General features: G+C 36.9%; 1 protein-coding gene across 7 annotated transcripts in view; it reads right to left on the reverse strand.

The window, feature by feature from the left end:
• LRRC4C (leucine rich repeat containing 4C) overlaps positions 1-26,208 on the reverse strand; it is a 1,364,302-nt gene that overhangs the window by 122,488 nt on the left and 1,215,606 nt on the right. For 4 of the 7 annotated variants that reach the window (XM_030829357.1, XM_030829355.1, XM_030829354.1 and 1 more), the window contains one exon: positions 10,939-11,018. The exons of the other annotated variants lie outside the window; for them this stretch is intronic. The gene's annotated coding sequence lies outside the window, so the exon portion shown is untranslated. The remainder of the gene's footprint in view (positions 1-10,938; positions 11,019-26,208) is intronic. 7 annotated transcript variants of the gene reach the window in all.

Consider the following 26,208-nt stretch of genomic DNA (forward strand, 5'->3'; position numbering starts at 1 on the left):
TTAACAGGGATTAGACATACAGGAGAAGAAACAATTTTTGTGAGAAGTAGGAACACAATGAATTTATTTTAAGCAGAATGAATTTGAGATATCTATGGAACATCTACCTACAGATTGCCAAAAATCCGATGGAAATAGGAATCTGGGGTAAAAGAAAGTGATAGCAATTACTGATAATCATTTGCATGTCATCAGCAGCATGTAGGTGGTAGATGAAGACAAAAGGATGAATCAAATATAGATACTTAGAAAGAAATGCTCCTCTATTTAGTTTCTAGTCTTCTCTAGTTTAACAGTAGGCAAATATGTTCATAATAATTAACCATATGCCATTTAGAGTAGCAGATGCCCCCTTACTTTAAAAGGCCACTGTGGTGAACATTGTTCACATCATTTTATTGCAATTATTTGCTTTCATGTTCATTTCTCATCAGACTGTAAGATTTGCAAGGGCTGGCACAGAATAGAGTTCCAGTAAATATTTGTTTAAATAACAAGGAATGAATGAGTACATGTGGAGTCAGAACTTCATGGCTGGGCGTAGTGGAACATGCTTGTAATCCCAGCAACTCTGGAGGCTGAGGTGAGAGGATCCCTTGAGCCCAAAAGTTCAAGACCAAACTTGGCAACAACACAGTGACAGTTTGTCTCTTAAATAAGAAAACAAAAAACAAACGAACTTCACGACTAGCATTCATGTTCAGATTTATAGTAACTCCCCAGGACAGAAATAAAGTAAAATGCAAACTCTAACAAATTTTATCAAAACTGGCTGTAAGACGATATGTCATTTTGAATATCACTGCACAACTATTTTTATTATAATAATCAATAGCTAATATAGAGCATAGATGTCCATATATGTATATTTGTATCCACATACAAGTATATTAAATTATCAACATATACATTTATAATAAATTATATAGTCAATATGTAATAATGAAAACTATATTTTAATTATATCTGCCTATTTAAAATGTATTAAATGCGTATTATGTGCCAGGTGCTAAATCACTTTAAATTATCTCATTTAATTCTCCCAATAACCCTAAGATATTTTTATACCTATTTTAGAAGTGGTTTAGATATACACAGACATTTTAGAATTAGACATATAAACAGATCTATAGATGTTTAAAATGAACATTCAATTATCTAAATATTGACATTGAAGACCCTAGTCTGGCTGTGTATACACACATACATATTTAATATTTACACAGTTTATATTTCACATAGCACATATTTGCATGCACAGATATAGCTAACTTTCTCCTTATTTAAAGGCTGAAAGTTTTGTATCTTTTTTTATTTTAATTTTTATTTTTAGTTCTGGGGTACATGTGCAAGATGTGCATGTTTGTTACATAGGTAAACAAAAGTTTTGTATTTTTAATCAAGACACAAGTGGCTAAAAATGGAAACAGAAGAGTCAACTTTGTTTTTTAGGTAGGTAGTTTGTTTCTTTGAGACAGAGTCTCACTCTGTTACCCAGGCTGGAGTGCAGTGGCGTGATCTTGGCTCACTGCAACCTCTGCGTCCTGGGTTCAAGCGTTCTCCTGCCTCAGCCTCCCACGTAGCTGGGATTATAGGTGCCTGCCACCACACCTAGCTATTTTTGTATTTTTAGTAAAGACGAGGTTTCGCCATGTTGGGCAGGCTGGTCTTGAACTCCTGACCTCAGGTGATCCGCCCGCTTCGGCCTCCCAAAGTGCTGGGATCACAGGCGTGAGCCACCGTGCCCGGCCAAAGTCAACATTTTTATATCTCTCTTCATATAATGCAAATAACAAAATGAAAGATCACTTCTACTCAATTTCACCTATCTCTGTAAGACAAGACAAATAAAGTTTCCTGTTATGCATCAAGGCCTATGAAATAAGCATTTCCTACTGCCAATATATTAAGAGACCTCAACTCGAACCATAGTCACTTGCTAGGGACAATGAGGGTAAACATCACTTGTTATAAAAAGTTGCTAATCAAATGCAATAGTAATGTTTAAAGTACTATACAAATAACATTTAATTTTTATTATTGCTGTACATTTGTTCTTCTCATTCTTTTGGAAGTTGCTTATTCATCAATTGCAATTCTTCAGAATGTGGCCAAGAACAAGTAAAAGATTAAAAAGCCAAAACAGTGAAAATAAAATTTTCCAAGTTCATGAACTAAATATCATCCCTCCTCTCACAGGAGAATTTTTACAGGTGTCATTTCTCAGAGACCGTTCACTCCTAATACAGACAGGATTCTCACTAGTTTCATCACATCTTGCCTGGACTACTGCAGATGCTTTCTGTTTTCTCTGCCTCGATTCTTTCCTACTTCCAAGCCATTCTTCACATGAAAATCCATCATATTATTCAGAAGCTTAAACTTTCCATTGTCTTGCCGTCTGCTATTGGATAAAGTCTGGAACATTTTACACGCTTTAGAAGTCCATGGTTGATTGAACTCCTGGCTATCTTTCTAGCTTCCTCAACTAGATGTTTTTTTTTTTCAGTCTTTAACCACACTAGACTTTTAAAAATCCCTTTATTTTAATGCCTCCCACTCTGGAATCAGGACCTTGAGATATACTGCTGCATCGACTTGTAATGCTCATTCTCTTTGCCTTGCTAATGCCCACTCAGTTTTTAGATTTCCACTTAATGATCAATTCCTTATGAAGGCCCATCTTGTGTCCTACATGAGTGGGGTTTGTCCATAAGTATAGTAACTGCGATGGCTCAGTCACAGCATAGCTCACATTTAAATTTATAGTTATTTAACTGGCATTATGTCATCAATGCTTACTTCTGCTAAATCAAAATCCTCAAGAAAAATCATTTTGTTCTGGTCGCTAATCTACCTAGGAGAGCATAGTATATAGCACATTCAATAAATACTGTTAATCAGCTGATCAAATGCAGTTATTTAGAAAAGGCAAGATAGGGATCCTAGACACAGACAGCTGATATTTTGATACAAATGATACAAAAACAGTATTTTTTTTAAAAGACAAAAATAAAAGTCTCAGTAATCTGCATTAAGAAAAATCCTTACTTCAGTTGTTCTAAGAGCTTCCTATATTATCATCTAGTACAAGAAATAATATTACAACGACAAGGACCCTGAGTGAACAACGAAATGTTCAAAATCATTTAGTATTCATTTTTAAATAAGCAACAGTTTTAAAAATAATTGTAGAGTGATTTTCATTATTTTAATTGTTAAAACATAGGACCGGTATTTCAAGGGGTAACGTTCACTTGGTCAGAAGATTAATTTATATGTTATGCCTTATCTAACAATATTAGGTATATGAATAATAAGAGTTAACACTGTCTGCCTGTAAGTGGTAGACATCCTTCTAAGCACTTCACATTTATACTCTTATTTAAGCCTCACGAAAACTCTAGAAAATACACTCACTACCCTCATCTTATATATGAACAAAGTGAGGCACACAGGGTTCTAAGGTACTTCCCCAAGGTCATACAGTTAACAAGTACAGGAGACACGATTCCAAATAAAGCTGTCTGATCTGGAAGCAGCTCTTTTTAACACCTGCTGAGCAGAAGTATTTAAGGGTCCCCAAAGAACATACTTTGTTTAACCAAAGTTTTTTTTGTCAGCTAGAATTAAAGTTCATCTAACTGCAAGGGACTATGCTAATCATTTTGTAGAATTCTCTCATTCAGTCTTCAGAACAGTCTTGTAAGGTAGGTATTATCACTATTTCCAATGTATAAGTAGTTATATTAAGACTTAAGACGTTAACTTCCCAAAGTCAAGTAGTAGAGTCAAAACCCTGAGCCCCAGATCCACTGACGGAGCTCTTAATTACAAGAGTTCACCTATCTAGTAAGAGAAGGATGTTTCACACAAGCTCTACCTCAGTGCTACAGACTATTTGGAATGGATAAAACTCAGACCAGGCTCATGTCTGCAATCCCAGCATTTTGGGAGGCAAAGGTAAGAGGATCACTGGAGCCTATGAGTTCTAGAGCAGCCTGGGCAACATAGTGAGACCTCATCTCTACCAAAAAATTGTAAAAATTGGCCAGATATGTTGGCACATGCATGTGGTCCCAGCTAGTAAGGAGGCTGAGATGGGAGGGTCACTTGATCCCAGGAGGTCAAGGCTGCAGTGAGCCATGACTGTGCCACGGCACTCCAGCCTGGCCAACAGAGAGAAACCCTGTCTTCAAACAAACAAACAGAAAACCTTAGTGTAGGGGCTATGCTGTGCATTGGAGGGTGTTTAGCACATCCCTAGTTTCTATCCATAAGGTACTAGTCTAAAATCAAAAGTCTAAAATCAAAACTTTTTTTAGACTTTGCCCAATGTCCTATAGGTAGAGACACAAGGTTTCTCCCCATTGAGAACCACTGTACTAAGTAGTAGATTTTTTTCTTTGGATACTTTTAGATAAAAACTAAACACATTTCCACTGATTTATCTCTGTTTCCAATTACCCTGATTGCAGCACTTTTGTTAAAATAGACTATCTTTATGCAAGTTAAAAAACAAAATTTAAGCAGCAATTTCCTTAGTTATATTTTGGTTTTGTGGATTACCCACACATTTAGAAACCATTTAACTATCTTGTAGCAGGACAATTCTTGGCTAACTTTGAAAGATCAGACAGATATAATAGTCCTTGTCTCACACAATTATGCAGATTAAACAAAAATATGCTTGTAAAACATTTAGCCAATAGCTGGATTATAATGAATGCCCAATTAATGTTTGTGATTATATTATTAGCGTAACTATTATTTGTGTAATTTTCACAGATTACTTTTCTAGTTTATCTTCAAATTTCCAGAAACTATCATACTTCCTCTCCAGATTTACTGAAAACATTTACTTAGAGGTCATAATATATGTCTAAATGCCAAAGCAAACTTATTATATGGATATAACCTTAAAGTCAACGGAAGCTGAGAATCAAGGCACAGTGACAAATTGTTGAAAGAAAATATTTGACAGTAAAAGCTCAAATATCTAAGTGTATGGATAAGGCATATTCCAGTTATAAATAAGATACAAATCGTGAAAAGTGTTTTCCCTATAAGAAAAACTTTCAAAAAATGGTTCAGGTTTTATTCTTCCCTCCATACATATCAACATGACACTCATTAATTGTGTAGCTCATTATCAATTATCTTTTAATACAAAAGTATTAACAGAAACATATGTACCAAACCCAAGAAGAAAATATATAGACTCTTTAGTGTGATACAATCTTCAACCCAATCCCATGGATCTGTTCATTCTCTCAAACCTAAACATATTTGCATGGCCTTATTATTATTATTATTTGTATTCTTATTTTTACTCAATTGCCTATGCTTTGCTGCTCTATATGGCCAGTGCCAGAACTCTATCTCAATATTTGCCCAGGCCAGTAATAAATGCTGAGACATTATAAAGAACAAGTGCCTAACAGAGAAAGAGCTACCAGGGTGAGCAGCTTCATTCTGCCAGTCATGGCTCACAGTGGGCATGGAAAATCCTCTTCAGTCTATGAAAAAAAAAAAAAAAAAAGGCTACCACAAGGCCACTGCTCCAGGAAAAAAGCTCTAAGGCCCAGATTTGGTTTTTAAACACATTTTGACCTCTAATATTTAAGAAAACAAAGCAGACAGCATGAACACAAAAGACAGACGTTTTTAAGTCTCAAGCCAGTTATTTCAGATGAAAAAGGAACCCTCTAAAGAGAACAGTAGCTGCTGGCTTAAGGAGCTATATAGGACCTATCAAATTGTAATACAGCCCTAACTACTCTCTGTTATTATTATTTTCCTCATATGACTGCATAGCTCCCATGGAAGCAAATAACTTCTAAAAATTCAATCTTTGTTCTTCCAAGAGCTTATGATGTATCAATAGAACTAACTGGTGTCTGTTAATTCTTTATTTCATGGGCATAGAGAAACCTATACATTCCAGCACCCTCCTCACCACCACCTTCACAGTTAGGTGGGGCCAGATGACTTGTTTTGACAAAAGGATTATGAACAGAATATAATGTGACACTTCGAGGGAAAGGCAGAAAAAAGGCCCCTGAGGCACCCCCCTCCCCCAGCTCTCTTTTTCCCTGTAATAGCAATATGGAAGCCACATGTTGGAACGGCAAAGCCATTAACATAGAAGCAGATTGGCCCCTTGACACAGGACTTGAGAGGGAGCTGCCCTGGAGAACAGCAAGGCCCACAGTAGACTCTGCAGACACAGAAAAATAAATGTTTGTCATGTTAATCCACCAAGACTTCAAGGTTTATATATTATCACAGCGGAGTTCAGACTGTCCTGACAAATGTATCTCCTAACACAGTTTCTAGTATGAAGTAAGTGCTTAATATGTAGCTCTTTAAAAACAAATGTGCAGAGCTGAGAACACCACTTCCTAGTAACACAGAAGTTGAGATATGGATTATAAAGAAAAAAAACAGTCATCTTGATTTATATTAAAAAGCAATTTCTGTATATTAAGCATGAGCAGACTATATATCAACCTACTAAATAGCTCAGGGAGTACTCAGCACAACTCCATATTGCTGACTAAGGCACAGACAGGTCATACTCACATAAAAATATTATTGCCACCATAAAGCAGCCCATATATGTTAGGTCCAAAGTGAATGAAAAGTGCAATCTAGTTGGAAGGGAGTGGATCTGTAACTTTTACCCAATTCTCATCTTTCTTCTGCCTTTTATCTAAATTGCTTATCTTGGCATAGTATAAGCTACTTTGTGAAAAAGAGAGGTCAGCACTTTCACTGCAGTTATCAGCCTGGTGGTACAGAGCATTAGAGGTCCAGAGTCTTGCCTTAGCTCTGCTGGGCAGTGCCTGCATGACTTTGACCTCTGATTAGAATCTTTCTTACTCTCTATTTGTCCACTGATAAAGTGGGCCCAATGACAACCCTAAGACAAGGTCGCGGTACGGATTAAGTAGCACTGTGTATATAAAGAATCTGGCAAAGTGTCTGGTATACGTTGGCACCCAATAAATGTTTGTTTAATTTCCTCATTCCTTTTCTCTTATTCTGCCACCCTTCATTCTACCTTCATCCATATTTCCTTTCAATATCTTGTTTAGTTGTTTACTTGTTTTTAAACAAAAAAATGAAGATAAATGCTGGATAATCGTGAAAACCCTGAGCAGTATGAAATATCTATGCCCTTGAAGTTTGAGTATTGCCTGGAATTTGGATTTGGCAGCCTGATTTGACAAAAATCAAAATAATATCACGATATCCTATACCACCGAAGTTGGAGCATGAGAAAGAATGGAGAGAAGTGAAAGAAGGGTAAGCAACAGCACAAATGAGAAGGGGTGCAAAGTGATCTGCAAACAGCCAACACTGAAAAGAGTTTACAAAAAATTCAGAGTCACATAGACTTAATACTGTGCACTTCCTGGATTTTAATTAATTCGGATATATTGACAACAAACTCAGCACAAATGGTACACTGCTTTGTTCAGTGGAACTCAAAAGGATCCAAAATTTATACAGCAGCACAAGTTTCACACTATTGGTGTTCTTAAGAGAATATCTTCCAAGGGTAGGCAACAAAAGAGATGGGGGTGATATCTGCAAATCATTTCTTGTCTCTTTAAGTCCATCTCAGCCAACACAATCAATATCCAGTAAAAACAAATACCCCACACTGTAATTCCTCAACAGAGCCCTGCTCTAGCCACCGTTTCCTGACATGTTCTTAAATATCTGTAAGTTTTGAATGTATTTCACTTTCTGACTTTGGCCCCAAACTTGCTTTTCAACTGGATAATGGCTAATGTTCTTTGGCTATCCTCACTTCTGCCTACGTTTGATCCTCAGGTTGCTTTGACTTTGGTAATACCAGATAATACCGCAGCCCCATTCTGTTTAGGCAACAGCACCATCCAGGACAATCAGAAATCAGAGTAGGCTAGCAGAATCATTTTTTAAAAAATGGCTAAGCACAGCATATCAAAGGAAAGATATAAACAATTTTTTCTTTATGACTCACCAATACTCCAATGTAACTTTCATGGAAAACACTTATTTGAAAGAAAATTGTAAATTCACCTAAGTTAGAGATAAGAAAATTTTTATTACATGAGTGTAAGAGTTGTAAAGAAGGAACATCTAATGTATAAATGAGTTAATACAGAAATAGATTCTAAAGATGTTTCAGAATCATTTTTTTTCTCCCCTATCTTACTCATATACCTGCTGAAAGGCTGTATTTTACTTGCTAAGGGGGTATGTTTATATAAAAGGTGATCTTCCCTCCCGCGCAGTCCAGAGAACTAGGCCCAGTAGAAAAATAAATCAACAGTTGATAAATGCAGAAAAACACTGCCTTAAAATGTTATCCACTATCTGTAACAGTCCCATACAAGACCTAGGGTTTAAGCTGAATTCCAAAGAACGACATTGAAATTTCGACATGGTACTACTTAAATTACTCTAATCTATGTCTCTGCTTTTGCTCTCTGTTTACAAATCTGCAACACGACAAAGATTTGGTCTCAGTATTTGCTGTCTCCATGTGCAAATAACCATGTTCTAAATCCTTACTCAAAGTCTTCTTCCTTTACAATGTCTTCCTAACTCCCAGCAGAACTGATTTCAATTTCTTTCAGCTCTCTAAGCATATTTTTCCCCAAATCTAGTGTTTTTAAGCTCAGACTCCCTTATATTTGGTTCTTTTTAATGTCCGTATCCTCTATAGGTAAACTGACAGTACTTGGAACCTATCTTCTTTTTTGATCCTCATGTCCCTCAGAGTGCCTCGTCCACTACTTCGTAACCTACTAATGTTTGTTAAATTGAACTTAAAATATAAAAAGGGGGAAATCTCACATGGCTTCTCCTGTTCATATTTGTATTAGGAAACTGAAGGGTCCAAGCTAATGTAAACATGCAATATGTCAAGGAAAAAGACAGTTAAGACAATCAAACACATATCCAAGATTCTTAAGGCAGCATTCAGAGACCTCTATTAGATAAGGCCTTGTAAAGAGACAAAAACCAACTCTTCTCCCTTAGTAATGGATAGACTCTCTCTCTAGATCCTGTTTATTCCTAATTCTGTTAAATTTAAACTCTTGCCTTGCTGCTACCAGCCAGAAACCCCAGCCAAACAGTAAAAACCGAATGTTTTCTCAACACTTAATAATAAACCCAGAAAGGGTAGAAAGCTTTTTTATGGTATAGCAAGATGGGTGTTAGCCAGGCTGGATGGTACTGCCTTGGCATATAAACCCCAGCAAATGTTTCTTCTTGAAAAGATACTCAGTTGACCCTTCATCTGAAGACATAAAACCTTCCTACACAAAGTATTAAAGACCAGCAGCATCAGTATCACGTGCGAGCTTTTAAGAAATGCAGAATCTCAGAATGCACCCGCAGACAACCTGAATCGGAACTGGCAGTTTCCGATTGGAGACATTATCTCCAAGTGACTCATACATAGGTAACATTTTTAAGAAGCGTGGATACTGGATATTCTGGCATCAATATTTCATTTGCTCCCTGGCAGTCTCTTTGCTCTAAATCATAACTTTATTAAAAAAAACTATTTGCTTTTCACACCCTCTCCTCTAACTCTCCATGTCTTTCCAGGCATCCATTTGTTTTAATATGTAATACAAAAAGAAAAAAGATTCTCTAGTGTATAGAATGTATACCTTTCATTCACATTATATCATTAGATCCTTATGGTATTCCTGTGAATATCATCATGTATAACTTGTTACATGTCACTTATATAAATAAATATCTGAGAACCTCCATGTCCAATGGTTTGAAGATGCAGACAGCTTCTGTCTATAGTCAACCAACACTCCAACCTCAGGATTAGAGAATTCTGATTGCATTATCCTTGGAGCCCAGAACTTAAAAGTCCAGTCCTATCTTACTCTTGAATCTTTTGCCTTTTCAACTACCATAACCGAGTTTCTCCCACACAGAGACACTAAACATGCACACTCTTGATGAAAGCTTTTGTAGTGGCCATTACATAATGGATTTGCTGTCAGTTTGTCTAAAATGTGCCTGCTGAAGAAATGAAAAAGAAAAACCTAATCCATACTTATAAGCAATGGAGTTTTCAACTAACTAAAACCTATATGGGCATTTCTGTCCTCTACAGTATGACTTTTTAATTGGTCTTAGTCATTTATGTGATCTGAACATTTTTAGTAACGAGTAAAACAATATAGGTAAAAATATTAAACATATATTATACTTTCATTAAGAAAGATTTATAGTGTTAGGATGTTTATAGTTTTAGAATGTAATATAGGAAATTGTCAACCATTTTCAAAACCAGAGCACATTTCAAAGTGTTTAGCCGAATTCTAGGCCACATTCTAAAGTAAATATCTCTACACAATGCAAAATATGAACTAAAACTTTAGGCTTCATCAAAATGCCTCAACGCTGTTGTTTAGGCATAAAAATATGTTACTTTTATGAAAGCCTTTTGGTTATTAAATAATGGACAGGTGTCTAAAATTTAAAAATCGTCTGCGTAACTTAATTCCAGTACTTAGGGAGGCTGAGGTAGAAGAATTGCTTGAGGCCAGGAGTTCTAATTGCTTGAGGCAGGAGTGCCTGTGAAACATAGCAAGAGCCCTGTCTCTACAAAAAAATAAAAAGTTAGCCAGGCATGGTAGTGCACACCTGTGGTCCTAGCTACTTGGGAGGCTGAGATGGGAGGACTACTTGAACCCAGGAGCTGGAGACTGCAGTGAGCTATGATGGCACCACTGCACTTCAGCCTTGGCAACACAGCAAAACCCTGTCTCAGAAAAATAAATAAATAAATAAATAACAGAAGTAGAGTATTAGAGCAAAAAACCTTCAAAAGATTATCTAAGCCTATCCCTCATTTCCATTTTTTATATTTAGAAGGAAAAGCCCAGAAGCCACACAACTTACCAGAAGTTCCACTGTTGTCTGTCACTGTCTAGCTGAGTGACTCTGGCCAGTCCCTTCTTTCTCACTCTCAGTTTCTTGATCTGCAAAATGAGGTGATTGAAACTAGATGATGTAAGAGTCCCATACAGCCTGAAAATGCCATTTTTCTGCAAGACTAGAAACCATATCTGAGAACGTTTCCTCTCCAAAAGCAACACACAAGAAGATGAAAAGATTTTTAAATGGCACTTGGCACTATTGATGTTCCAACTCATTGATACTATAATCTCAGCTTGATACTTTAGAACCACATAGGTTGCTAGTATCCACCACAGACAAGCAAAGCAGAAGAGAAAGGCTGTTGGCATACTCTTTGCCTGAGAAGTGTTGCAACTGAAAATCAGACCAGAGAGAGGGTAAATCATCTCCTCCCCCTTCTGAGGATCTGGTGACTCCTTCTGTCTAGGCCCTGCCTCAGGAATTTCTCCTAGAGAAAATTTTCACTGGGGACTTGGGAGTCCAGCCCTTGACTGAACCCCAGACAAGGATGCATTTCCTCCTGGAAGGCTCCCTGCCTGGACAAGTCCTTCAAAATTAACCTAAAAAGGAACTCCAGTCTCCAGCAAGCTGTACATTTTAGCATCTTTTAATCAGCCATCTGGCCTTCTCTGGTCTTTTTGGAAACCTTTTTTTTCTTATTGTATTACAATTTTATTATGTTAATACACAAAGAGTTGGTATGCATAATTTTAAAAGGCAAATTCAGCCTTTGAATGAAGACTGTGTGATGAAACTACATTTACTTATCTTCCTTTCTTCATTCTTATATGGGACAATATCTTTGAAATGGCTTTTGTTTATTTTTTAAATGAGTTTTATGTTTTTCCCTTTTTCTCCTTTTCATTATTACTGTTTTCTAGCAGAAAATCAGAAAGTCGGGGAATGGTTTAAGTTTATAAAATCTGAGAGATCATTTCGACGTAAACCCAATTTCATTAAATGGCTTAGGAGATGTAAATGTAATAACAAGGCAGTATCCAGATATCATGTATGTAAAAGTGAGTACTACCAATGTCCCTAGTAATTAAGCCAATCATTAAATCAGAGGTTAATGATTGGGTTCATTTTTATGACATACACAAGTGAACCTGAAACACTGGGTCCTATTAGCATTTAATATATAAAGGAAGCTGGTATCTGTACCTAAATAATTGCATACACAATGTGGTCAACACAGAGGATACAAATTCTAGAAAAAAGTGTATAATCCAAAAAATAACAATTCTGTTATTAGTAGCATCATTAGTATTGTCATCTATTATGACAAGCTTGAACAACCCAAGCGTTCATCAAAGAAGCAATTCAATAGAATGTTTTCAGCATGCTCTTCTTTTAACTAAAAAGAGAATATGGAATGAGAAGAGAAAAAATCAGATTTTTTATTCCAGTCTGAAAAAAAAAAATTCTTTGAAGCTCCTCATGGTATGCATGACAAATAAACATACATTTCTTGTTTTCTGCAACCAAATAACTGTTATGTGCCTTTGCGGTTAATTAATGTTGTCTCCAATATTTGTAGAAAATTAATGTCAAATTCATTTGAATGTGGCTTCTGGAATAACAGGACTTCTGCTCCATTTCCTGTATGGTAATGTAATGACAGCAAGATACCCTTTTAAGTTTTATGTGTTGAAATTGGTTTAAAAAGGTAAATTTCTACACTATAATTAATGTATACCAACAATTTTCAAACAGTTTTAGCAGTGGAGCTCTTCTTTGAAAGAACATCTTGGGCCCAACATAAGCTAAGGCGCTTTAAATGTCTGTCATTGGCTAAGAATATACTTTATATTTTGTGGAACTCACCAAATACCTTCCTAGAATTTGAAAGGTAGGTAGAAAACTATTCTTGAAATTCATACATCTCATACTATTGATAAGAAAACTGAGTCTACAAAAGAGGAAGTGATATGAGTATGTCTCACATCCAGTTAGTGGCAAAAGTTAGAATTCGTGACTCATTCATTTATTCAACTGATGTTTATTGAGAACTCTCCACGTACTCATTTTGTGCTAGGTTTCCTATGTATATCACTTTTTTTAATTGATCATTTAAATTTTATATAATGTTGTTATTATTTTATTTAATCATTTCCTAGCCATACAGAAAACAACTTATATCTTTTTTTTTTTTTTTTTTTTTTTGAGACAGAGTCTCACTCTGTCTCCCAGGCTGGAGTGCAGTGGCATGACCTTGGCTTGCTACAGCCTCTGCCTCCCAGCTTCAAGTGATTCTCCTGCCTCAGCCTCCTGAGTAGCTGGGATTACAGGCTCCTGCCACCACACCTGGCTTTTTTTTTTTTTTTTTGTATTTTTAGTAGAGATGGAGTTTCGCCACGTTGGCCAGGCTAGTTTTGAACTCCTGACTTCAAGTGATCCACCTTCCTCAGCCTCCCAAAGTGCTAGGATTACAGGCATGAGCCACAGCCCCCGGCCAAAAACTTATATATATTAAGCAATCATCACATCTGCGTTCATCATGTCTCATGTGTAAAGAACTAAGAATGTGTTAGAAAAAGGCAAGTGAACCTAGAAGTTCATCATCTGTTTAAGTAGTGGAGATGCACAAACAAGAAATTTGCTTTAAAAAGCTAGGATGACATTTAAGTGCTGTGTATAATACAGCAATGAATATGTTGGCCACACCCCAAAATTTGGCACTTTGACAGGCGGAACTGAAGAAGAAACCTCAAGGTCTCTCTGAGAACCCCCACTTCAGCCCCCCATCTCAGCTCTCAGTCTCTCAATCCTCTGTGTCCTCTCTCTCCCAAAGCACAGGATAAAGCTGTTCTCTGAAGTTTCCTTACATTAGCCCAGATCCGCAAAATGAGGTCCCTTTCCTGAATTTTCATTAACTGAACTCCTATGGTAGGAAGAAGGACAAGTCTGTCAACACATCCAGATAGACTTTCGCCACAAACCATTGTCTGCAGCCCAAGAGACTTTGTTCTAGGCCATTTTATGTTCTTCAAGCCCCCTGAATTTTCCTAATAATCATTTACTCCCCTCAAAGTCATCCACACTTCCTTACGTCCCTTTACGTGGTAGGGTAATTGCTGTGGTTCTTTTCCATGCATGTTAATAAACTCGTATGCCTTCTCACTTATTAACCTGCATTTTGTGAGTTGATGTTCAGCAGTGGGCTAAGGGGAAGGTTTTTTTTTTTGGCCCTGAAGTACATATTATGTAAAGAGAGATTCTTAAAAAGAGAGAGCTCATTGAGACTGACTTTAAGTATTTGAATAAGCTTCAAGGAACAGATAAAATTTGACCTTAAAGTATTTATTATTACCACTTATACTAAAGACAGTGGCATATTCCATGGCATCTGGATTGCTATAACTATATAAATAGACTTTTTCCAATTAATAGCTCATAAAAAACTAGGACAAAATTGCATTATTTTATTTTATTTGTTTTTTGAGACAGAGTCTCGCTTTGTTGCCCAGACTAAAATTGCATTATTAACATCAACAGGCTCCTAAAGAGTTATTCAGCAGTTGAGCAGTTCATTTTTCAGCTACTTTGTTGGTGACCTCTGTTGTAAAAATCCTGATATTTTTCATCCATGAATGAACCCAGTAAGCATTTCAAAATTGACCGCATCTTCATCAATCTTGGCCATTTCCTGAGACCAACTAGGAATTGTGTTCAAATTCATCTCTTATACAATTTCCTGACTTAATTCTCACCCAAGTCAAAGTTACCTTTCCTTCCTCTAAAGAATGTAACTCTGTACATTTTATTTAAAAACTCTCTTAGATTTTACTCTATTATTTGCATATGTTACTATATTATTTATAAATAAATGCCATTTTTCTCAGCTATGTTAGAAGCCCATGACAATAAAAACCATGGCTTATACCTAAATACAGTGTTTTGCCAAAGAGGCACTTAGTAAACAGTCACTGTTGTAATTTGCTTTTAATGGAAAAGCCCACACATGTTACAGAATCTGTACTAGTCAATGAGTAGGTGCTGACAGCCTACAACTTGTGGCTTTTGATGATTTATTGATACGATCCTCAAATCCTAGGACCTTACCTGTGATGCATTCTAATGGTTTTCTAGTCTATATTATTCCATTTCAATCTAATTCATTAAAAAATTATAGGTTGACTGAATGATAAAATTGATTTTATCATCATCTCTGGCCGCATGAATTCAATCAAATTATTAATTTATTCTAAGGATTATTTTATTTACTTGTAGAATATAGATAACAATATTATCTCTTTCACAGGATTGCTTTTAGTATTAAATAGAACGCTACCACTAGCATTGTGCTTGGGGCTTAGTGTTCAATAAAGGCATACTATTTTTATAGATATTATTATTTTAATTATTTCCACCATTATATTAGTATTACAAATTCAACTTTAGATATTTGAGAACTGTTAATTTATGTTAAAATTCTTAGATACATGCTACATATTGTTAAAGTCCTAACTTTTTTTTTTTTTTGAGGTGGAGTTTTTGCTCGTTGCCCAGGCTGGAGTGCAGTGGTGTAATCTCGGCTCACTGCAACCTCTGCCTCCCGGGTTCAAGTGATTTTCCTGCCTCAGCCTCCCAAGTAGCTGGGACTACAGGTGTCTGCCACCATACCTGGCTAATTTTTATATTTTTAGTAGAGACAGGGTTTCATCATGTTGGCCAGGCTGGTCTTGAACTCCTGAAATCAGGTGATCCACCTGCCTCGGCCTCCCAAAGTGCTGGGATTACAGGCATGAGCCACCATGCCCGGCCCTAAAGTCCTAACTTTTTATCAAGTGTTAAAGGAAAAGAAAAAAGACAGTAAGTAGAATTGGTAGATACTCCTTCTAGACATCAAATACTCGACATTATTTTGTTTTTGGTTCACTCTGCAGACTTTTGATTTAGTACTTCATCTCTGTAGTGATTAAGGAATGTGGAAAATGATAACATGGCATTTCATTTAGATGCTTCTTTGAGGTGACATACATGACAGATTCATTCTTCTAACTTAACTGTGATGAAATTCATCTCATCTTCTATTAGTGGCAGAAATATGAACAGAAGCATGTGGTCTCCGTCATCTCCAATATTTGTACCAGAGAAGAAGATATTAACTAAAAGAAAATTGAAATATATCTTCTGTTTTTTTTAATAATTCTGGTTTGAGCCCTCAAATCATTCCATACCCATGAGGCTATAGGTAAAAGCATATGTTTTTCATCTTTCTTAGATTATAAAAGTAGGTAGTTCCTTTATAATACAATTCACTACTGATATGATTTTAATCTAAAAAAATAAGCATTAGAAATAAAAAGTATATGTGTGAGATACATGTTCCTATTTCTTCTAGTATTGATGCTCATAGGAAGAAAAAATAATGTTTACTATTTCTGCCATCACTTATCAGAAATCTAAGCATGTTCAAACACACCAACAAAAAGAAATAATACCAACTGCTCAGTGGGAGATAAAGTGAGGCTGTTTCCCCAGGTGGAGTTTATGGTTGCCTTTCAATCACTGCAGAGACTGAATTTTTCCTCTATCTAAACTAATCTTACTTGCTTTCAATCTTACCCCCTCTGAGCCTGTAACTCCTTCCTTTTCTCTCTCTTTTTTTTTTTAACTAATTTAAATATGAACCTTTTTAAATCACCGTGTCTGCCATCGGCATCAACATTTCAAAAGACTTCTCCAGGGCACCCACTGAGTGTACCACACTTGCTTCATTTTGTTAATTGAATGGTTCTTAAACAACCTCATTATCTGCCCACAGCACTTAGCATTTTCCTATTATAAAGCTATCCTTTGCAATGTCTTCTCTGCCTACCAGGAAGGCTAGAATCTTGCTTTTAGTGTCTCCCAACACAGGACTGACCACGGGTCTTTAAACAAACCCCCATGTTTTCAGATCGCAATGGGTTAAGTGAAAAGAACCCATGTTGAGAACTTATTCAAGCCAAGCTATAAAAGGTGTACAATCCTATGACAGAGATAACATTATACCTATCTCAAAAAGAAGAAAATGGAAGCAAAATGAGATTCTATCACTCATCAAAAATCACACAGAGAAAGTTTTTGGGGTAGGATTCCCAGAGTCTACACTCCAGGTCATTGCACTGTCAATACTAAACAGTCATTGGGTTGCTCTCTGTTTTTTTGTGTGTGCGTTTTCTGTTTGTTTGTTTTTCTGTCTCTGAGGTCTTTGAAGGTCTTGATATTGTCCGTTGTCCAGATAGAGGGGTCTTGTCATCTTCCAGATGGTCCTAGCTGTTTAAAGCCCTTTCCCTGAATTCTAGTTCTAGAAAAGTTTGGAAAAATTAGCAGTCATTTGTACATATACTGACTGCATATCTACAAATGACTGTAAGACACCTAAAGCTAGGGAGTCTGGAAAGCTTCCTCTCCTTAGCAGAAAATGATGGTATGTCTCTTCTCTAAGGAGGTTTTATATATGCAGCTTAAAATCTACAGAAAGAAAAATTCCTATATAGAGTGATGTTAACCTCATATGTGTGTAATCGTGAATCGAGGTATACCACTGTAGTAACTGCATACAGTAAAAGCCTTGTGACATGACTACTTTTCTACGCTTTCTCATCTTTGCACCCCTACCTAGGATGCCTCTCTGCTTTTTCATCCTTCCCTGGCTAAAGCAGGCTCATTCTTCTGGGTCAAGTTCCAATGTCATTTCTTCTATAAAGCTTTTATCAACACCTCTTCACCCTCAGTTCTCTCTCCTTTGAGTTTTCCCCGCACTTTATTCATTCATGTTCCTAAGATAGCACTTATAACAATGCATTATATATTTCTCACTCTATAGGCTAGATTTTTCAACCTCAGCACTGTTGACTTTTTGGGCTAATTTATTTTTGTAATGCTGCCTTGTGTGTTGTAGAATGTTTGGTAGCATCCATGGTCCCCCTCCACTGGGTAACAGTAGCATCAGGGTAGGTGCAGTGGCTCATGCCTGTAATCCTAGTGCTTTAGGAGGCCAAGGAGGAAGTATCGTTTGAGGCCAAGAGTTTGAGATCATCCCGGGTAACATAGGAAGACCACAGGCATGATGGTGTGACCCTGTAGTCTCAGCTACTTGGGATTCTGAAGCAGGAGGATCATCTGAGCCCAGGAGTTTGAGGCTGCAGTGAGCTAGGATCTTGCACTTACACTGGTCTGGGTGACAGAGTAAGACCCTGTCTCGAAAAATGAAAAAAGAGTAGCACCTCCCCTTCAATTGTGAGAATGAAAAATGTTTGAGGTAATAGATTCCCAGTTACTTTTATTTGCTTATTGTATATTTTATGCATATATCAAATATCACTTGTCCCTCATAAATATGTACAATTACTACATATCAATAAAAAATATGTATTTAGACATTGTCCTCTGAGGAGTAGGTAAAACTGTCCCTAGTTGAAGACCACTGCTTGAGATCAGAGACTACAAGGGCAGTGACTGCTTTTTTTCATCCTAAGAGTACCTGATACCCAAGAGTATCAGGCCAGAGCTTGCTGTTATCAGAGTAACAGTAAGGAATTATAATCTCTTGGTTGGAGGCTAGGTGTGGTGGCTCACGCCTGTCATCCCAGCACTTTGGGAGGCTGAGGCCAGCGGATAACTTGAGGTCAGGAGTTCAATACCAGACTGGCCAACATGGTGAAACCCCATCTCTACTAAAAAATACAAAAATTAGCCGAGTATGGTGGTGGGAGCCTGTAATCCCAGCTACTTTGGAGGCTGAGGCAGGAGAATCTCTTGAACCTGGGAGGCGGAAGTTGCAGTGAGCTGAGATCGCACTACTGCACTCCAGCCTGGCAACAGAGTGAGACTCCATCTCAAAAAAATAAAAAATAAATAATAACTTCTTGGCTGGGGTTAAATTAGTCTCATTTCCCAATAATAACATACAGAATTATAAAGTTCACTGAATTCATACTTCATCCAAATGTGAAACAAAGTGACTATTAAATTAAAGATGGATTCAAAGGTAATGAGATAAAAAATATTTGGATATCAGAATAAGAAAATTGTATTTTTTGTATATTTAATAAATATTATATATACTACATATAATCATATATGTACCTATATGAACTATATTGTACATATGTATGTGTATACACATGCCCACACAAAAAGAATAACCTTTACTGGGGAATTGCATTCAGAAAACTGGATAAAAGTTTTCTGATATCTCTGAATACATCATACTTAATACTTAAAGTCTCTGTTCCCTAAAAAAGGCCGGGACTCTCTCGCTTTTTTTTCCTTCAAAGATCCATTCATAAAAAAAGTGATGCTTATTTTAAAATTTCAAAATCAGAGGGAGTTGATAAAATAAAGAGGCACAGACAGTATGATACTGCCTTTTGTTCTGATAAGATATTCATTGCTACCCAATTTAGTGCAGAATAAAGTATAAAAGACAATAAAATTTCAGGACCCTCTAAATTTATTATGCCAAGGGGCAAGTTAAGCCCTGGAGACTGTCACATTGCATGTTTGCAACTTCTGCTTGTTAGATTATAGATTAACTCTTTTCTTCATTGTTCTTGTTGTGTAAATGACTAGGAGAGATCAGAGACCAGACCTCTCCCAGTTCTAATCACTGGATCCTTGTTATCGATGAACTACCTTCTTTATAATCTTGTACCTAACTCAGACCACATGGCACAAAAGACATGACTGTTACATCTTCAGCGTGGAGTATCAAATATAACTTTTGCAAAAGAAAAAGAACACCTTGACTAATCTGATCCTTGTAACTATGCATTAAGCTTTACATAGATACTGAAATTCTGTTAAGCTTCCCTATGTTATCTTTGTCTATAGGTACGATCCCAAATTTCTATACTTCAGAACACTGACTTCTATTCCTTGGAATCTGTGCTTACCGGGCAGTGGTCCTCAAATTTTCTGCTTGAATAAATTCTCTTAAAATGTAATTATAAGCCTGGCATGGTGGCTCACACCTGTAACCCCAGCACTTTGGGAGGTCAAGTAGGTTGGGTCACTTGAGGTCAGGAGTTTGAGACCAGCCTGGCCAACATGGTGAAACCCTGCCTCTACTAAAGATACAAAAATTAGCTGGGCATGGTGGCGGGCGCCTGTAACCCAACTACTCGGGAAGCTGAGGCAGGAGAATCGCTTGAACACAGGAGACAGAGGTTGCAGTGAGCCGAGACTGCACCACTGTACTCCAGCCTGGGTGACAGAGTGAGATTTTGTCTCAAAATAATAATAATAACAATAATTCTGACCCTTTCAATTATTTTAAGTTAACAAAACTCATCTGACATTGCTTATGTCTGTAGACTAGCTAACCATTTATTTAGACTGAAGACCAGAACCACTGTGATCTTCGTATGAACTTGTGATGAGAGACCTTTTCTTACCTTAGTAGTGAACTGTGCCTGCCTACCTTTATCTGTTTCCTGAGCTGTGGTTTTAATTAATCAAAGTTATAAAAGTGAGATAGAATTGTCTTTTCATGTTTTAATGAAGGTAGTTTTTTGTCTTTTCATGTTTTAATGAAGGGAGTTTTAATCCATGAAAATCTGTTATTCTCACTGGGATGCTCCAAGCAGCAGTAGTACATTTCACAAGAAACAAATGCATAAACAAGACCAGACCTTCCTAAGCGGTTAGAAAGGAGGTCACTGAGAACTGATGTACATAATCTCTTACCCATTGCAAAGGACCATAATTTTAGTGGTCACTTGCTATTGGTTGCCTCTTTTTAATTTTAGATACATTAATTATGCTTCTCATTATAATACTATGAAATATAGATTATTCTTGCTTCTGTAAAAAGGAGGTAATTAAATATTAGGACAATGAATATATTGTGTGATGTTATTTAACTGCTCAGTGGGTGAGGCAAAATTCACCCGTTGATACAGACTGAAGGTACGAGGAGCACCTTCGAGTACACAGAAGTTCCTTTTGTGCCCACTCCTCCTCTAAATAGCTACATGTACAGTCAAACCTACAAACAGATATTTCCAAGCCTCCACATTTCCTGACTCTTCCCCCAGCCTCATGCCCCAAAGCCTGGCTTGAAGGAAAATACGAATAACTAAAATGCAAAGCACTATGTATTAGTAGAACAGTTCAATTCAAAGGTCAGGGGGCCTGCGTATCTGAGATAAGAAACCAAGGAAGAAAGAGCACCTTCACCTAAACTAGCACCTTCACCTAGAAGTAAAGGATCTTCTCTCTGATTACAGTTGAAAGAGACACCTCGGCTCCAATAAGTTACTTTAATTTAAAAGAGTTTATGCCATTCTCTACACAAATTTCAGTTCTTAGGATGCATTGACAAGTCATTTCCTGGGATTCTCACTGCAGCATTTTGTGTTGTGACACAACAAAGAACACATGTTCATTAGGCTGCTACATTCTGGGTGCACCTTGGACTGCCGTCTTTGGAGTTCAGTGTTAGGAGGTCTGTTTGGCATTTGGACACCGCTTCTAACCAGCTGCATGCATTTGGATTCTCTGAGTGTCAATGAATTATTTAAACTTATATTCTATGCATTTACCTATTTTAACATATCTATCCTATTTCATGGAATCAGATGGCTTTGATGACATGATTCAGGTGAAAACATTGTATAAACCACACAATATTATTCATACTTAATGATAGTGGCAACATTACTGACCATGAAGAGGATGCTCATCTCAAGCAGTGGTACACACACACACACACACACAAAACCATAACACACATATGTATATAAATATACACACATTCACCTAACTCACACACACCACGAATACACATTTATACACATATATAATCATAATATACCCATCTAATATATATACACATACACAATCCTAACACATATATGCATATACATATACACATACACACATACACCCCCCCAACGCATACTCTCCCAACACACACACAGAGTACCCCATGAAACAGAGAGCTCTCAAGACAAATGGATCTTACCACATATTTTATAGTTCTGAGTCAGCACACCAAGACTCCATTTTATCTTGATAGGGATGTGAAAAGGTCAAGTATTTATTTAGGTTTTCAAGAGAAGGCAAAAAATAAAAAGTCCCTTCTGAAAATATCTGCTACACTTTACTTTCATTCAGAGTTTCTGTGTGGAGCAGAGATAGCTTGAAACCCACAGGATGGCAAAGATTAAAATAGCCCAGCTTATGGATGTGGCTGTAAGATTGATTTTACTTGTTCCTCTGACTTTTATTATACAACGTAGAAAATTCCTATATGGCTCCAATACAGAAAATAAGAGAAATTAATCTAAAGCAATCAAAAGATTTATGTAATCCATATATATATATGGCATATTTTATGTTTATTCTCATAATGTGCATTATAAAAGCACTTTCATATAGACACGTCCCTGCACAAAATATCATCAATACTTTCTTTCTGAAAAGTAGGAGACTTTAGGCTCATTTTCCCAGACCTAAAGTCTCTCCCCATTACAAAATAAAATGTTTGCAGAGATAAAATTATGGTATCTGGGTGACATCTTAGAGACGCCTGAGACACTGACGAGAAGATAATTTTGGATCAGAAGAATTTTCACCTAATCCTCCAATTATTCCACTTGGCATTTCTACAGATAGTAGCAATCCCTAAATATCTTATAATAGCTGCAGGAACACTCTATGCTGAATTCCAAAGTTATCATTCACCTAGGTATGTATACTTTTATGTTCAAATATCTAAGGTTACTTCTGGACTAAGAAATTTAATAAGACTTGTAAAAACAGTTTAACTCTGAAGTATGTTTGACTTTACGATGGCATATTTTCAAAAACATAGTACATGCTAAGACGATGAAAAATGACCTTCTCTTGCTTGTTTGTTTGTTTACTTGGTGTTGTGGGTTAACTACCAAGCAAAGAAGCAGGCTGGTATAAAAAGCTGGGTATAAAAACAGACGGATCTTGTTTTGAATGCCAGATATGATACTTTTTAGGTGAGAGACCTAAGACTTGTTACTCAATCTCAATAAGTCTCAGTTATCTGTAAAATGACCATAACTGTAACTACCTCAAAAAATGCTTGTGGTGACTAAATGAGACAATCAATGGAAATGACTTCCTGTGTTGCACTTCTCTTCAAAGGATAAGGGTGAACATGATTTGCTCTTAGTAAAATAAGTGATGGAAATACACGATTTACGGATTATTAAATTTAACACTCCAGATGCACTGCAGCTCAAATGCTACACATTACCTTGGATCCAAATCCTGGCTTGACATAAGCCACCTGAGGGACCCTGTGCAAGTCAAATAACCTTTCTCTGTCTCAATTCTCTCAACAATAAAACAGAACAACAGTGAGACATGTCATTGTGTGTTTTAAGTATTAAATGAGTTAATACTTATAAAGTGCTTATCATACATTATTACTTTGAGGTACTGCTTACATTATGAAGATTTTATTCACACTAAATAATTTTTTGTAGTTAAAAATCATGCCCTTTTCCTTTAACAATATTACCGAAAGCAGATTATCAAACTACGGGATGAATTCCATTTCTCTGGATCTTACATTTAAAGTAGATAGTGAAAACAGCTATCTGGTCAGCAAGCCGACTTCTAGGTCCCAATCTTTTCTGACCTTTCCAGTATCCTTCCAGGTAACATTTGAATCCTGGTTGTGTCCCCAGACAGGTGTGGCAATGCCAATAAAGCTCCAAACTACCTGCAAATGCTAAGAACAAACCATTTTTCATATTTTGTCCTAACTGAATGATTAATAGGGCTGATAAAATACAATGTTAGCCATTCACACTTTAATCAAAACGAGTGCTTAAAAGTAGACTTAGATGGAAGGTAGAAAAGAGAGCATGAGGGAACTCAGGATCTGAATAAAGCAGGGTGATGCCATAGATGATGGAGGGGGCAGAATGATAAAGCTAGACAGCAGAATTTCAGCCACGTGCTGCTCACTTGTACATTTCTCTGCACATGGTCCATGCTTCATATTGCCCAGTCTAATGAAGACAAAAGATCACAGATCAATGTTTCCAATTGTTATTGCTATTCTGATATGCTATTCTTAGGTCTATCTATTCAATTCCTCCTTTTTAAAAATATGATACACGTCATAGAACTTCTAAAATTGTATAGCATATGTGTATGTTTCTGTATGATATACGCATATGAATATTTTCATTCATTATTCAACAAATGTATGAGTGCCTATTATGTGCCTTCTTCCAGACACTGAAGATGTAACAGTAAATACAACAAACAAAATGTCTTGTCTCTTAGTGTACTAGAGGGAGAGACAGAGAAAGAGACAATCAAAAAATGAGTAAGCTTTTGTTTGTTTGTTTTCTGTCTTTTAGGGACAGGGTCTCATTCTGTCACCCAGGCTAAAGTGCAGTGGTCCAAATATAGCTCACTGTAACCTAGAACTCCTGGGCTCAAGCAATTGTTCCACCTCAGCCTCTCAAGTAGTTGAGACTACAGGCACAAACAACCATGCCTAGCTGTAATTGTTTATTTATTTCTATAGAGACAGGGTTTCTATGCTGCCCAGGCTGGCCTCAAACTCCTGACCTCCCACTTTGGCCTCCCAAAGCTCTGGGATTACAGGCATGAGTCACTGCACCCTGCCCTAAAAATGAGTAAATTCTCTGATAAATGCTTTGGACAAGAGTCCCACTCAATCAGGAAGGATGTATAGGAAGTGTGAGGATAGGACTATACTTTTTACACCTGTGGAAAAGCAAGATCTCCCAGACAAGCTGACACCTGAGCCCAACCCCGAGGCAGTCTGGGATGTGCCACAAAGCCACCTGCTCTAGAGCATTTCAAGCAGAGGAAACAACAAAAGCAAAAACACTGAGTGTGGAGCAAGCCTGACATGTTTGAGAAACACTGGAAATTTCCTGAAACTTTCATGATGATTCTAGCTATTGCTCCAAAGCATCAACACAGCAAGGTGATAAACACTCAATGTTCTGATATATCTGTCCCCCTACTCAAGATACATAAAGTCTACCCAAACTTTATTTATAATTTCTGAGAGAGCTATTTTTAGAAAAGTTTACAGAGTAATTTGTTCAGTCCAATAATGGCTAACCCAAATAGAGTTGATGCAAAGGGGGAGAAATGCTGAATGCATCTGCTCAGCGGCTGTGTGAGTGACCTCCTGCAGGCTACTCTGCCTCTCTGAAACTCAGCCTCCTCACTCACACAATGGGAAGAGTAGAATCCACCCCATTCGTGTCACTGAGTTGTTCTAGCCTTAGGATAAGAAGCACTTGATGAAGAAGAATCACTTTCCACCCAAATACAAAATATTTTGGTATAAAACCTCATTTGTATAAAGGCCATTTGTTTGCCAACTTCACTTATCTGGGAGACAACTAAGTCTTTAAAAAGAAGCCAAAAATATCCTGCAGAAAACAAATTTGATACTGCATCATTGATATACCAACTCATGTTTTACTATTTCTGGCAAAGTTACAAAGGCTCTAAATCAGATTCCATTTATTCATTCCTTAAGCACCATTCTACTATTCTTAAATACAGAGTTTCCTATTATGACCATCAGTTGACTTCACCTTTGAGATCTACAACCTTTTTAGCTGTGTTGGATTGCTTTGGATCCACTCATGCATTCTGCGGAGCAACATCTACCAACTGACTATAGGGATTTGATAGCAAAGCTCTCTGGGTATCTAGAGAATGAAGGTAAATATTTGATTGGAGTAGAGAACAATCCACTCTATTGTGGAAAGATCCTAGCTTGGGAATAACATAATCCCAGGTTCAAAAGCCAAGATCATCACTAAAAATTAGAGTCACATTGAACAGGTACCTCATCTCAGAGTCTCCATTTTCCACTCTTGGAACTGGAAGTAATGATGACAATCCTACAGGGTTGTGGGGAGTGCTGGGAAGAATATATGTAAAAATCTTGGTAGAGTGCACGGCATAGCTCCCTTCCATTCCTTCACTGCCCTATAAATGGCTCAAATCTAGGACTCTGGCTTCTGTAAACCTTAACACATCCAGTATATAACTGTGCCCAGAAAAGAACAGACACTCTTAAATAATTCCACTTGTATAAGTGAATGAATGAATGAAAGAACCAATAAATAAATGAACAAATAAAGAAATTTCTACATCAACCCATCAATTAACTATATAACCACAGCTCCTGAATCCTTACAAATCAAGAAGGAAGATACAATACCCCTTTATCATATCTTCTCTTAATGAATACTAAATGATGTAGCA

Source organism: Nomascus leucogenys, chromosome 15, assembly GCF_006542625.1.
Source record: "Nomascus leucogenys isolate Asia chromosome 15, Asia_NLE_v1, whole genome shotgun sequence".
In the NCBI taxonomy this organism is placed as follows: domain Eukaryota; kingdom Metazoa; phylum Chordata; class Mammalia; order Primates; family Hylobatidae; genus Nomascus; species Nomascus leucogenys.